The following is a 14,496-nucleotide window of genomic DNA, read 5'->3' on the forward strand; positions in this document are numbered from 1 at the left end:
CTCTCGTTCTCGTTCTCGCTTCTCACGAGACTTCCAATTTCTATCTTGCCGGGACGCGATATTTTTTTTCCCAGGATGGTAGGGGAAGACTCATGAATATTAATTAGGAAAGTCATCCCTGATTGGTCTTAACCCCAGTGACGGGTAGGTTTAGGGCGGGGTTAGGGGTAGATCGTCAGACCCCCAGTGGCGGGTAGGTTAGGGTAGGTCATCGGACCAATCAGGGATGACTTCCCTAATTAATATTCATGAGTCTTCCCCTACCATTCCGGGGAAAAAAATATCGCTGCCGGGACGGTAGTCCCCAAGTTGCAGAGTAGGGTATAAACGGAGGTCGGAGCCAGCTGCAAATGGGTGGGTTAGCAGCAAGTGGGTGGAGCTTTAGCCGCAAGTGGGCTGTACAAACTTCCAGAGGATTTTGATTGGTTTATTTAGTGTCACCTGTGTTGTAGTAGCTATTGGTTTATGCTCCACAGTTGGTGGCGGTAATGTGTAAGTTTTGTTGCGATCCATCAGAAAACAAAGAAGAAAACCGCTTTCACATGTCAGCGTGCCGTTGAGATGAAGGGGTAAGCTTGTTGTACAGTTTTTAGTTTTGTGAAAAAGCATTATAAGTTCTGAAAAAGACCATTTCATAATGGCGTTTGTACACTGTTTTTAGTCTTGATGTATTAAAAAAAGAATAAGGGTAAAGTGGATTTTATTAAAATCCAAATAAATTTCTGTAGTTTTTTTAGTAGCACACAAATTACAAAATCTGTAACGTGCATGACAAGATCTTTTCTGCATTCCATTTCTACAATTTGCTCTCCAGATTATGGATTCTGAAGACCATAATAAGGTATTGTGGCAGTGTAATTTTTGTACGTTTTAGGACTGCATTGATTTTCAAATTGTAAATGTCTTAAACGTTTTGTAAATGGATTTGATATTAGAATACAACCCTTTCAGTCGCTTTTAAATGAGGAAAACACATTATCCTGAGACTCATGATTGTAATGCATGTATGAGTGATCTCAGTTTGTCATATTGTTGAATCAGGAGCTGATGGAGATTTGCCTGATATGAAACATCATCATCAGCTTCTGCTAACAGAAGAATCCAGAAACACAGTCTCTGGGAAGAACATCCATTATTCCCTGTTTCTAACTCTATCAGAAAGAGAAACAGAGAAATCTTCTGTGTGAAACGACAGATGAAGCACATGATGGAGAAAGCGGAGAATAAAAGTGATTCTGTCATAAACTCATCATCATAATCACAGGCTGCTTTATGATATTAAAGCTGGAAGTGTCACAGAATTCACTGGAACTAAAGAGATCTTGATTCTGATTAAACCATTCAAACATTCAGAATAATATCAAAACAGCAGAAGTCATATTTTGACATCTTTGTAGAGATGCACCGATTGATCGGCTGCCTGGTGACCGGAATTGGCCGATTTTCACGTGATCGGCCGTGACCGGTGACCGGCCGGTCAGTCTGACAAATGCCGATTTTATGCCGGTCAAATGCACTCGGGCGCCGCATGATCAGCATCATCAGCATCGCGCAACATCAGCATCACACGTGCACACATGTAAAAAACCTCGTGAATTACGTCCGTTCAGACCGCAAGCGCGTATTTTTTTCCAGCGTGCATGTTAATCAATGAGTGCATTCACAACGGGAGCGGGAGCAGCGCGTGAGCGTCAAGGAGCGTCGCGGGCAGTGAAGCGCGTGTTTCGGCGCCGAGTCTATTTGCTGCTCACGCTCAATTAAAGGGAAAGCACACTTTTGATGGACAAAATAGCCTAAATAGGGTTTCACAAAAAAAGTGCCCAAAATGCACAGAATTTGCGTGTTTTAACAAGAACTGGAATAGGCTATGTCAGAAAAGAAAAAGAAGACTAATATTTATAGAAAATGTACCCATTTAAACTTTTTATTATTCAGTTTACTGTGATTGCAATAGGCCTGTGTGTGTGCTTTGAGAAATATCTTTATACTGCAAGGCTATGTATATTTTTTTTATTTATATATTATTTTATTGCCATTCCCTGTTTTCATACAGACGTTTAGTTTGCTAAATACATATATAAAAAATATTGGATATTGAATGTGAAAAGGAAATGGTTCTTCCATAACACTGCACTTTAGATGTGTGTGAATTACCCCCACCTGGAGTAATTTATATAGTTCTATTTTATAGCGTTTATCTGTTCAAAACAATATGTATATGCAAATTGTAAAATGTTCTATTACAGAAAAGATATAAAATAAATATTTGTGTGTGCTGTAAAGTGGTTAGAAAAAATGAAATCGGAATCGGTTAAAATCGGTATCGGCAGGTCAAACTTAATGAAAAATCGGAAATCGGAATTGGCCCAGAAAATTGTAATCGGTGCATCTCTACATCTTTGTGTTTGACTTCAATAATGATTCCCTTCAAATTACAACTTGTTGATTTTCATATTCCCTGATGAACTGAAATCTGTAAGTGTTTTCATTTGTTGCTGTAAAACACATTTTCATCTGTAGCTTCTTTAACTCTGCTGTGATTCTGATGATCTCCTGTAGAGGGAGACACGAGACTGCAGGACAGGGGCAAAGAGCAATCTGGGGAGTTTTATTTTTATTTTCACTTTTAAGTTTATTTGTATAGTGCTTATACATACTGTGACAAAGTAACGTCCATACATCAGAAATGTACAGATAATACAGTCATGCAGTTACAGTGGTTAATGGCACATATTCATTTAGGCAGAAACAATGAACACATTAAAGATGATTACAGTATATTATCTTACAGTATTGTACAGATTACAGTATATAGATGATGATGTGTTGACTCAGAGTTATGATCATCTGACGTCTTCATAACTGATGTGAGTTACTAATACTGAACACACACACACACACACACACACACACAGAGAAAAGTTTGGGTGGTTTAAATGACAATGACAACTTTGTAATTCATGAAACTAATAAGCTGGGTGTCTGAAAAACACGACACACAACAAACACACAACATCAAGATAGCAAACAGTTTACATTTAGTTTATTAAAAATCACACTACCCTGAGGAGAACACACACTACCCTGAGGAGAACACACACTACACTGAGGAGAACACACACTACACTGAGGAGAACACACACTACACTGAGGAGAACACACACTACACTGAGGAGAACACACACTACCCTGAGGAGAACACACACTACCCTGAGGAGAACACACACTACACTGAGGAGAACACACACTACACTGAGGAGAACACACACTACCCTGAGGAGAACACACACTACACTGAGGAGAACACACACTACACTGAGGAGAACACACACTACACTGAGGAGAACACACACTACACTGAGGAGAACACACACTACCCTGAGGAGAACACACACTACACTGAGGAGAACACACACTACCCTGAGGAGAACACACACTACACTGAGGAGAACACACACTACACTGAGGAGAACACACACTACACTGAGGAGAACCACACTACACTGAGGAGAACACACACTACACTGAGGAGAACACACACTACACTGAGGAGAACACACACTACCCTGAGGAGAACACACACTACCCTGAGGAGAACACACACTACACTGAGGAGAACCACACTACACTGAGGAGAACACACACTACACTGAGGAGAACACACACTACACTGAGGAGAACACACACTACCCTGAGGAGAACACACACTACACTGAGGAGAACACACACTACACTGAGGAGAACACACACTACACTGAGGAGAACACACACTACACTGAGGAGAACACACACTACACTGAGGAGAACACACACTACCCTGAGGAGAACACACACTACACTGAGGAGAACACACACTACACTGAGGAGAACACACACTACACTGAGGAGAACACACACTACACTGAGGAGAACACACACTACACTGAGGAGAACACACACTACACTGAGGAGAACACACACTACACTGAGGAGAACACACACTACCCTGAGGAGAACACACACTACACTGAGGAGAACACACACTACACTGAGGAGAACACACACTACACTGAGGAGAACACACACTACCCTGAGGAGAACACACACTACACTGAGGAGAACACACACTACACTGAGGAGAACACACACTACACTGAGGAGAACACACACTACCCTGAGGAGAACACACACTACACTGAGGAGAACACACACTACACTGAGGAGAACACACACTACACTGAGGAGAACACACACTACCCTGAGGAGAACACACACTACCCTGAGGAGAACACACACTACACTGAGGAGAACACACACTACACTGAGGAGAACACACACTACACTGAGGAGAACACACACTACACTGAGGAGAACACACACACACTACACTGAGGAGAACACACACTACACTGAGGAGAACACACACTACACTGAGGAGAACACACACTACCCTGAGGAGAACACACACTACACTGAGGAGAACACACACTACACTGAGGAGAACACACACTACACTGAGGAGAACACACACTACACTGAGGAGAACACACACTACACTGAGGAGAACACACACTACACTGAGGAGAACACACACTACACTGAGGAGAACACACACTACACTGAGGAGAACACACACTACACTGAGGAGAACACACACTACCCTGAGGAGAACACACACTACACTGAGGAGAACACACACTACACTGAGGAGAACACACACTACACTGAGGAGAACACACACTACCCTGAGGAGAACACACACTACCCTGAGGAGAACACACACTACACTGAGGAGAACACACACTACACTGAGGAGAACACACACTACACTGAGGAGAACACACACTACACTGAGGAGAACACACACACACTACACTGAGGAGAACACACACTACACTGAGGAGAACACACACTACACTGAGGAGAACACACACTACCCTGAGGAGAACACACACTACACTGAGGAGAACACACACTACACTGAGGAGAACACACACTACACTGAGGAGAACACACACTACACTGAGGAGAACACACACTACACTGAGGAGAACACACACTACACTGAGGAGAACACACACTACACTGAGGAGAACACACACTACATTGATGAACATGGACTGCAAACAAACACAGAATTGAAACCAAAAGACTGAATCCTAAAGATGATGAGAGATGATCAGGAGGGGAAAGCGCATTAATGCTTGTTGAGCAATAGTTCATAGATTATGTAAGGGATAATGTATAGAGAGGCGGTCGTTATAGCGAATAACAAGCCCGACAGGCTGAACGGGATCCCGACGCGAAGCGGATCGGGATCTTGAATCAGCCTGAAGGGGTTGTTATTCGCTATAACGACCGCCTCTCTATACATTATCCCGCTTATTACATGGCTACCTACAAAATAAATAAATAATTTGCCACGAATTATTGATTTAAAAAGGAGTTTATTGATTTAAAAACGATTGTATTGCTTCCGCCAAAGAAAATAGTCCGTTCCGCGTCCATAGCAACGCGCTGTTTTTCATGGCAACGGTCTGTTATAGTTCGCAGCGGTCTGTTATCAAGAAATAACAGACCGCATTCTACAATGGAAATTCAGCCAAGCCATGTAATAAACATTAGTATTGCAATACTTGGGTCACTTAAACTCTTCACACAATGATCACAGCATCAGTCAGTGTGAGCTAAACTGAGGATCATCTGGCACAACAAGCATTCAGTGACAACATCTTTCAGTTTACAGTATATTATTCACTCGGACACACACCAGCAAAACTTTATAAACCTATAGGCCAGTTTGCACACGTTTACTGTTAAACTGTTAAACTTCAGTTCGAAACTGAACAAGACAGATATTTGCTACATTTCTACAGTAATACCATATATATATATATTCTGAATCTAAAAAATGAAAAATACTAGTACTACAAAAAACACCTACACAAGTGTTAGTCTTTCAGTTAAAATGGAAATTTATGATTAATATTGTACAGTAATGTAAACATGGATCATGTAACATATAAACTGCAGTGAATTATAAACAGTAGTAAATGTCATTCTTGTTTCGTAAAGAAATATACAAAATAAATCATTGTATTTGTGTACTCAAAATCACATGTTAGTTTGATGATACGTTTTAAACATGAACATTGCCACAAGAATGGGACTCAGCAGACTTGTATCTTTTCTAACTTAGATGTATAGATTCTATTAGTTTTATTTAAAAATAAATAAAACATTTGAAACATTTTGTTTTAGATGATTATGTGTGTGTTTTTGAATCTTTCTCTTTTGAAGATCATGAATTTTGTCCAGCAAACCCCAGTGCAAACTGTGAAAGAACTGAGTGCTTTAAGAAAATTAATGGTGTTTAAGAGTTGCACGATTCTTTTAGAAATCCCTTTTGGAGCTTCTTGATTACTGAAGTGTTTAAGTCAATATTAGAGACAATATTTGACTATTGTTCACACCCTTCTTCCATTTCTAAAAAGAAAACGCCCAACCCCGACAGTTAAATCAACATCAACTCCTGGAAAACCCAGAAGAGAAGCAGAAGTGGATTGTGTGAGACGCCTTGACAATATAATGACTGTATGAATCAGACTGATATATCAGATCATATTTGGCCATTTTGAACATATTAATATCTGTCAATAACTGCATCTATCCTGTCTATGGCATTCACAATTCAAAAAAAAAAAAAAAAACTTTATTATCCATCAACAAGTGATAGAAATGTGTCAGGTTAAAAAGGCTCACATACACAATAGAAATCACACGCATATACCACAAAAAAAAAACAATCATTCAAAAAAAAAAAAAAAAACACCAGATACTTACATAAACAAACACTAAAATACAATATAATAATAAAACTATAACGAGGCATTTAAAATATAAATTGCAGAAGGAATAAAAGAGTTCCTGTAAACTTTTTGACCATAATAATCTCTTCCTGAAAATCTTCTGACAGTGTCAATATTCATGTCTGTTTATCATTGAATAATGAACATGTTCTGATCTCAAATTCAAGCTTTTAGTAAACTGAGTGAATATTCTGAAAGAAAAATAAGTGTTGATTTTATTTCAGTAATGATCATTTACCATTACTGTACTAGCCATGAAGCGCTGGCTCTCTATATCAGTATCAGCTTGTGTACTTATGAGATATATGCTAAAACTGTGCAAACAGCAGTGTGTGCACGCCCAGATCAACAGGTGTGTGTTACAGGTGTGTGTTTCAGGAACTGCGGATCTAAAACACACTCCAGCTCAGACTGAACATCAGCGATCTCAGATCTACAGTGGATATCCACTCTCTCATCAGTGGTGATTACAACTATTATCTTTAATTGAGTACATTAACTCTGCATTGATGTTTACATTGGTGAAAATCTAATGCAAATCTGTATTGCAGAATCATGATCAGAACTAAAGCGGGCAGCAATGGTGGAGGCAGACCAAACTGTGAGTATTTATGATCTTCATGATAAAACACTCTTACATGTATTTGAATCTTAACTCGGCTTCATCTTCTTCATTATATTAATGTGTAGATTTAGCATCAGCCGTTCTCCTGCAATCGTGCTTAAATCCAGATTAACATTCAGGAACAGAGCAGCTCTATTATAACGACAGATGAATGCATACTAGCAAGTGTGTGTGATTGTAAGATATAGGCATTCTGCAAATCAACATAAATATGAATAAAGATGTGAATAGAAAATCAGACTATAGAGAATGTGAATGTGTTTAATTTCGGGTGAGAGTTTTGCTCATGCTCCATTTTGTGAGGATCTCGTTGCTCTTCTCGTTGCTCAAATACATGCTGTATTTACAGTCTGATCTAACCTTTATAATCATCTCTACACCGATGTCTACTCAACAGAACCAAATAAACTATTAAACCCCTTTAAATCCCAAGATCATAGCTCTACATCTCTGTTTATATACAGGTCACATTTGGTTTGGGGTTTTATATTCATGTCCATGTTTTCATGTCTCTTATTCTGAAGTTTTCTCATTGTAAATCTCATACTTGATCAGATACAAGATAAACAAAGACTTCGCTTGATATTATTTGAAACATGAACATAAACTTGAACATAAACCTGGACTTAACACGACCTTGACATGGACTCACCAACAGGAACACAGACCAGAGACAGTGGAAACATGAGGGCTATATATACAGACTGAAATCTAAAGAAGACACTCCTGAAAAGCAATGAACACAAGGAACCTCCCTAACCCTAACCCTAACGTTACACAATGAGCTAAAAGGGCAGATGACAGGATCACATGACAGGATCACATGACAAAACCAGGAATACGGAAGTGGGAACACTTCAAAATATGAGACATGAAAACATGGACATGAATATAAAACCCAAAACTAAACGTGACAATACAGTCTTAACCATTGATAACCGTTAATTGCATCACAACAGAACACCAAAAAGAGTAATTATTTATAGACATTAACACTTTCTCATTAGCACAGTTTGAGCCTGTAATGGATATGTCTCTCAACTTATGTTTTTTTTCTTTTTGCATGTGCTTTTTTTGAGTTGTACTTACTCCTAAAAGTACAAATAACATTTTTGCCAGTTAAACACAGTAAATTATAAGTTTACTAAAGTCAAAAAAGTGTGTGTTACAGTGTTGTTGCTTGTGATCTCATGCTGTTTACTGGTTTCCAGTTTGTCTCAATAATGGAGTTGTATCGGTCTTTGAAGCGGACTTTGGGACGTCTATCCTGACCATGTTGTGGATGAAGACCAGACAGGTTATTGAGTCCGTGCTGACTGGCGCTGGAGTCATCAAGTCCAACTAGGGAAATGTGCCTTGTGTTTTATAGGCTATACAGTTTAGTGTGCAGTGCAGAGGATACAAAGCGCTCTAGCCAGACGAGATTTAAACTTTGAGAGCTCAAGACCCAAATTTGGTTTGAAGATGAAAAATATTTGCCAAGCACAATGTTCTGTCACCATTGCCGATGTTCTCTCACCGCTCCTGGTTTCTAACACACACTCACAGCGTTCGGCTTGGTCTTGAATCTGTCAGAGCAGAAACTAAAGCTGATGCTCTCTGTATGTTTTTCTGTTTTCTCTGAGCGTGTTCATATGTAAATTGCTAAGCTTATTTCATCCTTTCGAGCTTATTTAGATCGATAGATCTTTACCCACCCACAGAGCCTCCCCTCAAAGAAATCAATTAAAATACAGGAGTAAACAGGAATGTGTCTCCCTCGTCTACTTGTGATCTGATCGACACAAGCACATCTGAATACCAGCTGTAGACAGGGCCATCCAGAGTCCTTGATCTGGCTCTCGGTCAGGTTTCATGGTGATTCGAATTCTCCTGCTTTCCTACAAGGATTTACATGGTTTGGCTCCTTAATATCCCACCCATGATCTCCGCTCTTCCACAACTGCTCTTTTAACTGTTCTGCCAACTCGTTTAAGATCTATATATGACTTTCTCTTCATTTGCTCTAAAACAAATGAACTCTCTGAGATTAGGCATGTGGAATTTAACTTTTAAATCTTCCATCATGTTTTTCATTTTGTATTGTTTATCAGAACGCATATTTCTTTCATTAATGCATTTCTCCAATATGTGAATGTTTTTGTCTTTTATCTTATTCTTGTAAGCGCTTTGAGATGCAACTGATGCACTTTTTTTTGTTATACTGATTTACTATGGTAAGCCTATTATAAGTGTTTATATTTTAGATGTGTCGTGATGGTTTTTAAACAAACGCTGAACAGAGGAGAGTCTGCTGGAGAAAAGAGTACGAGACCGAGCGCATAATAAAACAAGAATCAACATAATCTTGGCTTTTCAGAGATGGAGAAAACTGAAGGATTCTCAATAGCAACCAGTGTGTGTGTGTGTGTGTGTGTGTGTTACTTTGAGAGCAACCAGGTTTTGTAATTTAATTTCTTTTATTTAATTTTTATTCATTAGCCATTGATGAATGTAATTGTCATCTGATTTATCGTTTAATCGTTTACGGTATTCATTATTTCATATATTCATGTCATTTATAAATCATTTATTATTGTTATTCATTTGCTATTTTATGCTTTTATATTACTTATTCGACCTATGTCCTTGCTTTTGCCATGCTTGATAGTTTAATCTTATGATTGTGTGGTTTGAAGGGATGTTTCTCTTCATAAGTAGAGATCAGAGAATATCTTCATTTCAAGGTTTTTAGCGTCACAGGACGATGTTATGATGCAGTAATTTTCCATTGTTTTCCCCTTGGTATAATAACACTTGATGGATGTGTACTGGTCAATAAACTCTGCACTTTTTATCATCATCACTTCGTCTCCTGCTTCTGCTCTTCCCTGGCGATATGCTCCTGACAGGGATTCGGTGTCTAGAGATGAATCTATTATCTGATATTTCTGATGTGGAGATCCGTCTGATCTAACAGTATCATGAAGGTCAGAGAAGATCAGACATGAACTCTCCAACACAACTGCTGTTGAAACTATAGCCTGTAGTAAGCGTATATATTTAGAAGTCACATGACATACAAATATAATAAAATAAAACGTAAAAAATACATACATTACTGCAAGCAGTAAAACAAGACAAATGTGTGAGATACTAGGCCAGATCTTTGCAGCACCACACACCATATTTTCTGTTGTTTAGCCTAAATATGCTGCCATATTTCCATTTATCTGTAACAGATATGATAATCAAAAATGAATTTGATAACTTCTGTACAGCTTGAATGAAGACGACGTGAGCAGAATCAGTCAAGTTTGATGTCAAAATGACTGATAGCACCAGAATATTTACAATCCAAAAGCACTGGATAGATGATGTCAATTACTTTATCAGAGTGTCATAATAAAAATACTTGGTTTTAATTTACAAAAAATAAATTTAAAAAACATCAGGAAGCGCTGCACTGTTTACACTCCTTCAACAGCAGAGGAGAATAATAAACTAAACTATGTATTATTATAAATAATAAAGTCGTTATTTTGGGGGGTTTTGCACATAAAGTATTCTCATTGCTTCATAACATTATGGTTGAAACACTGGAGTCACATGGACTATTTTAACGATGTCTTTACTACTTTTCTGGTCCTAGAAAGTTGCAATGATGTTGCCGTCTATGTGGGGTCGGAAACATCTCGGATTTCATAAAAAAAATATCTTCATCTGTGTTCTGAAGATGAACGAAGGTCTTACAGGTTTGGAACAACATGAGGTAGAGAAATTACTGACAGAAAATGTCTGACAGAAACATTTTTGTGTGAACTATCCCTGTTAAAGCCTGTCAATCATCACTATAGCGCCACCTTCAGGCTGAATAACTCAAGAACACTAGATCTCTGACAGAAGAGTGTGTGTGTGTGTGTGTGTGTGTGTGTGTGTGTGTGTGTGTGTGTGTGTGTGAGTGAGTGAGTGAGTGAGTGAGTGAGTGAGTGAGTGTGTGTGTGTGTGTGTGTGTGTGTGTGTGTGTGTGTGTGAGTGAGTGAGTGAGTGAGTGAGTGTGTGTGTGTGTGTGTGTGTGTGTGTGTGTGTGTGTGTGTGTTCGTCTCAGTAACTAGAGATCACACCAGTTTGAGTTATGAAGACTTCAGATGAACATAACTCTGTATTGTATTGTGAAAAGCAATATACAAATAAACATAAAAGTGAAAATAAAACTAAACATGTGAACTAAAGCGGCTCCAGATTGCCCTTTGCCCCTGTGCTGCAGTCTCGTGTCTCCCTCTACAGGAGATCATCAGAATCACAGCAGAGTTAAAGAAGCTACAGATGAAAATGTGTTTTACAGCAACAAATGAAAACACTTCCAGATTTCAGTTCATCAGGGAATATGAAAATCAACAAGTTGTAATTTGAAGGGAATCATTATTGAAGTCAAACACAAAGATGTCAAATGTGCGTCACTATAAAATATGACTTCTGCTGTTTTGATATTATTCTGAAGGTTTGAATGGTTTGATCAGAATCAAGATCTCTTTAGTTCCAGTGAATTCTGTGACGCTTCCAGCTTTAATATCATAAAGCAGCCTGTGATTATGATGATGAGTTTATGACAGAATCACTTTTATTCTCCGCTTTCTCCATCATGTGCTTCATCTGGCGTTTCACACAGAAGATCTCTCTGTTTCTCTTTCTTTTCTGCTACTTGTATCTCGCCAGCAATCACTGCTAAGATGTCTTTGCTAAATGTGAGGTCATTGTCTAATAAGACTTTTTTATTTTGAATAATTTTATAACATCTTTGGATTTAGATGTTTTGTTTTTGACTGAAACTTGGTTAATGCTCTATAGCCTTAAGACACAAACAAACTCACTAAGATGCAGCCTTCTATATGAGAAACGCCTCTATTGGCCCTCTAGCGGTTAAACAAGAGCATTATTGCACTTAATTATATTCATAGAATCTTAGAAATATGATGGTAATTAGATTAATGGTGTTGATACATATTCTTATTAATATGTGTATGTCCTTGTATATGACCTGCAGAAATCTAATGTGACTGAATGTATGACCGAGACAGAGAGTCTCCATTCAAGGGTGTAATATGATTACATATGATAGACAAATGTAAACAATATAGTTATGGCTAAGATGTATTAACCTCGGAAAAAAAACTTTGGGGGAGGGACGACTATAAAGAATGAAGGATACCCCCCACTCGTTGTCACACTCTGCAGGCACTTTGTATGACTGTATGACTGCTGACCTTTCCTTGCAAGGGAATAAATAATCCTTAAAGACAATTGATCCATGTTTGTCTCTTAATTCAGTATTAGAAAATTGTTTGCCACTAAACCAGTTTAGATGAAAGGATCTCAAGCTGACTAGCTGAAGACATTACTGTAGTTTTACCCATTAATAGACACGGTACTTCCTAGAGAATAAACAAAAAAAAAATAAAAAAATAAAAAATTCACTCAACTTACATTTTTGCTTTGACTCAGTTAAGTTTTATTTACTTAATATACTAAGTATTTTCAACTTTAAAAGTTTAGTTGACGTAGTTAAAATAGTTGGCCCAACAATTTATTTCAAGTACCTGTACTTGCAAAGTTTAGTTGAAAGACAATAACTTACATTTTCAAGTTATGTGTACTAAAATTTGTTCATTTAATTTTGCATATTTTCTCAACTTGCAAAAGCACTTTCAAAAAAATAAATAAGACATTTTTCCATCAAAATGATTTTATTGTTCTTTGCAAATCAATAAATGTTAAGAACAAACTCAGTTAACATATTCAAAGCAATAAAATTATATTGCAACCGTATACGACAATTCACCATGACGTCACAACAGTAATAGACGTTCTTCTGGGTGGCAAAAGCCGAAGCGTTCCTATGACAACGCTAGTAAATTGCTTGGAAAGGAGGCCCACCGTCGACAGTAAAAATGTAATAAAAATAAAAAATGTAATTAAATATAATGCATTTTTTTATCATAATAACAACTGTGTTTAATGATATAAGTAAAAAATATAATATATTGTAGGCCTACACATAATTAGCAATATACTCTCTAGCTCTTTTTTCTAGCCAAAATAACGTGCTATATAGCCTATCATGGTCATTAAATGGCTTTCCTGAGGTAAATGTTATGTGACAATTGTTCTCCAGCTGTTATATCGACCTTTGCGCGGTTGAAAAACACTGATTGGTCGATATTATGTAGGCCTATGAGGAATATACAATTAGGTAAGTTGCGTGAGAAAATGGATGTGTAGTGAGAGCGTGTGAAAAGTGACAATTGTATGAGGCGCCACGTAGGATTTAAATCAAACTTTGCTTATCAATACATACATAACACACGTGCATATACAATTATAAATTACTCGCATATACATTTATTGGATGTTCAAAATACATATATGAAATACTCGTGCACACTAATATGAAATCCATACCAATACATATTATGTTAGTAATGAATGCTTGTGAATAACTTGCATATAGGCTACATAAACTTGACGCACACATACACCTAAATACTTATAAACTTCCATGCATAGACACCTATAAACACTCGTCTCGTACATATAACTTACACTCGCAGCACGCAGACACAACTTAACACTCGCACACAGGGGCGCTGCTAAGGATTTTGGGCCCCATGAAAAGAATCTTGACAGGGCCCCCAACACAGCTGAGAATTTTTTCATATTAATTTACATAAAATCATGGTTTATGGTATTTTGACTATCATTCTCATATATTTAAGTCAATCAGACAATTGAACTCCATCCCATGTCCACACCCGTAATTTGTCCTCTGTAATACTGCACTACTTCAGTACTGTATAATGTATACTGTGCATAGCTGTACATGTGTCATATAGTGTATATATTTATATTTGTATGTATGTGAGGCAAAGCCGTGCACCCGCTGCACCCTGCTCTATCGAAACGTGCTAACTTGTCGAAAAATGCTACCGTAGAGACCTGGGGCCTCATGTACAAAGCGTGCGTACGCACAGAAAAGTGCCGTAGGCT

The 14,496-nt window shown here is 38.0% G+C and overlaps 1 long non-coding RNA gene across 1 annotated transcript; it reads left to right on the forward strand.

Moving 5' to 3' along the window:
- Positions 1-7,229: 7,229 nt before the first annotated feature.
- LOC307144501 lies at positions 7,230-10,317 on the forward strand. Its single transcript, XR_013818772.1, has 3 exons — positions 7,230-7,311; positions 7,400-7,449; positions 8,685-10,317. It is a non-coding gene; the product is annotated as an uncharacterized lncRNA (long non-coding RNA).
- Positions 10,318-14,496: the final 4,179 nt, after the last annotated feature.

The sequence above is a fragment of the Squalius cephalus genome, assembly GCF_949319135.1.
Source record: "Squalius cephalus genome assembly, chromosome: 17".
Taxonomy (NCBI): Eukaryota; Metazoa; Chordata; class Actinopteri; order Cypriniformes; family Leuciscidae; genus Squalius; species Squalius cephalus.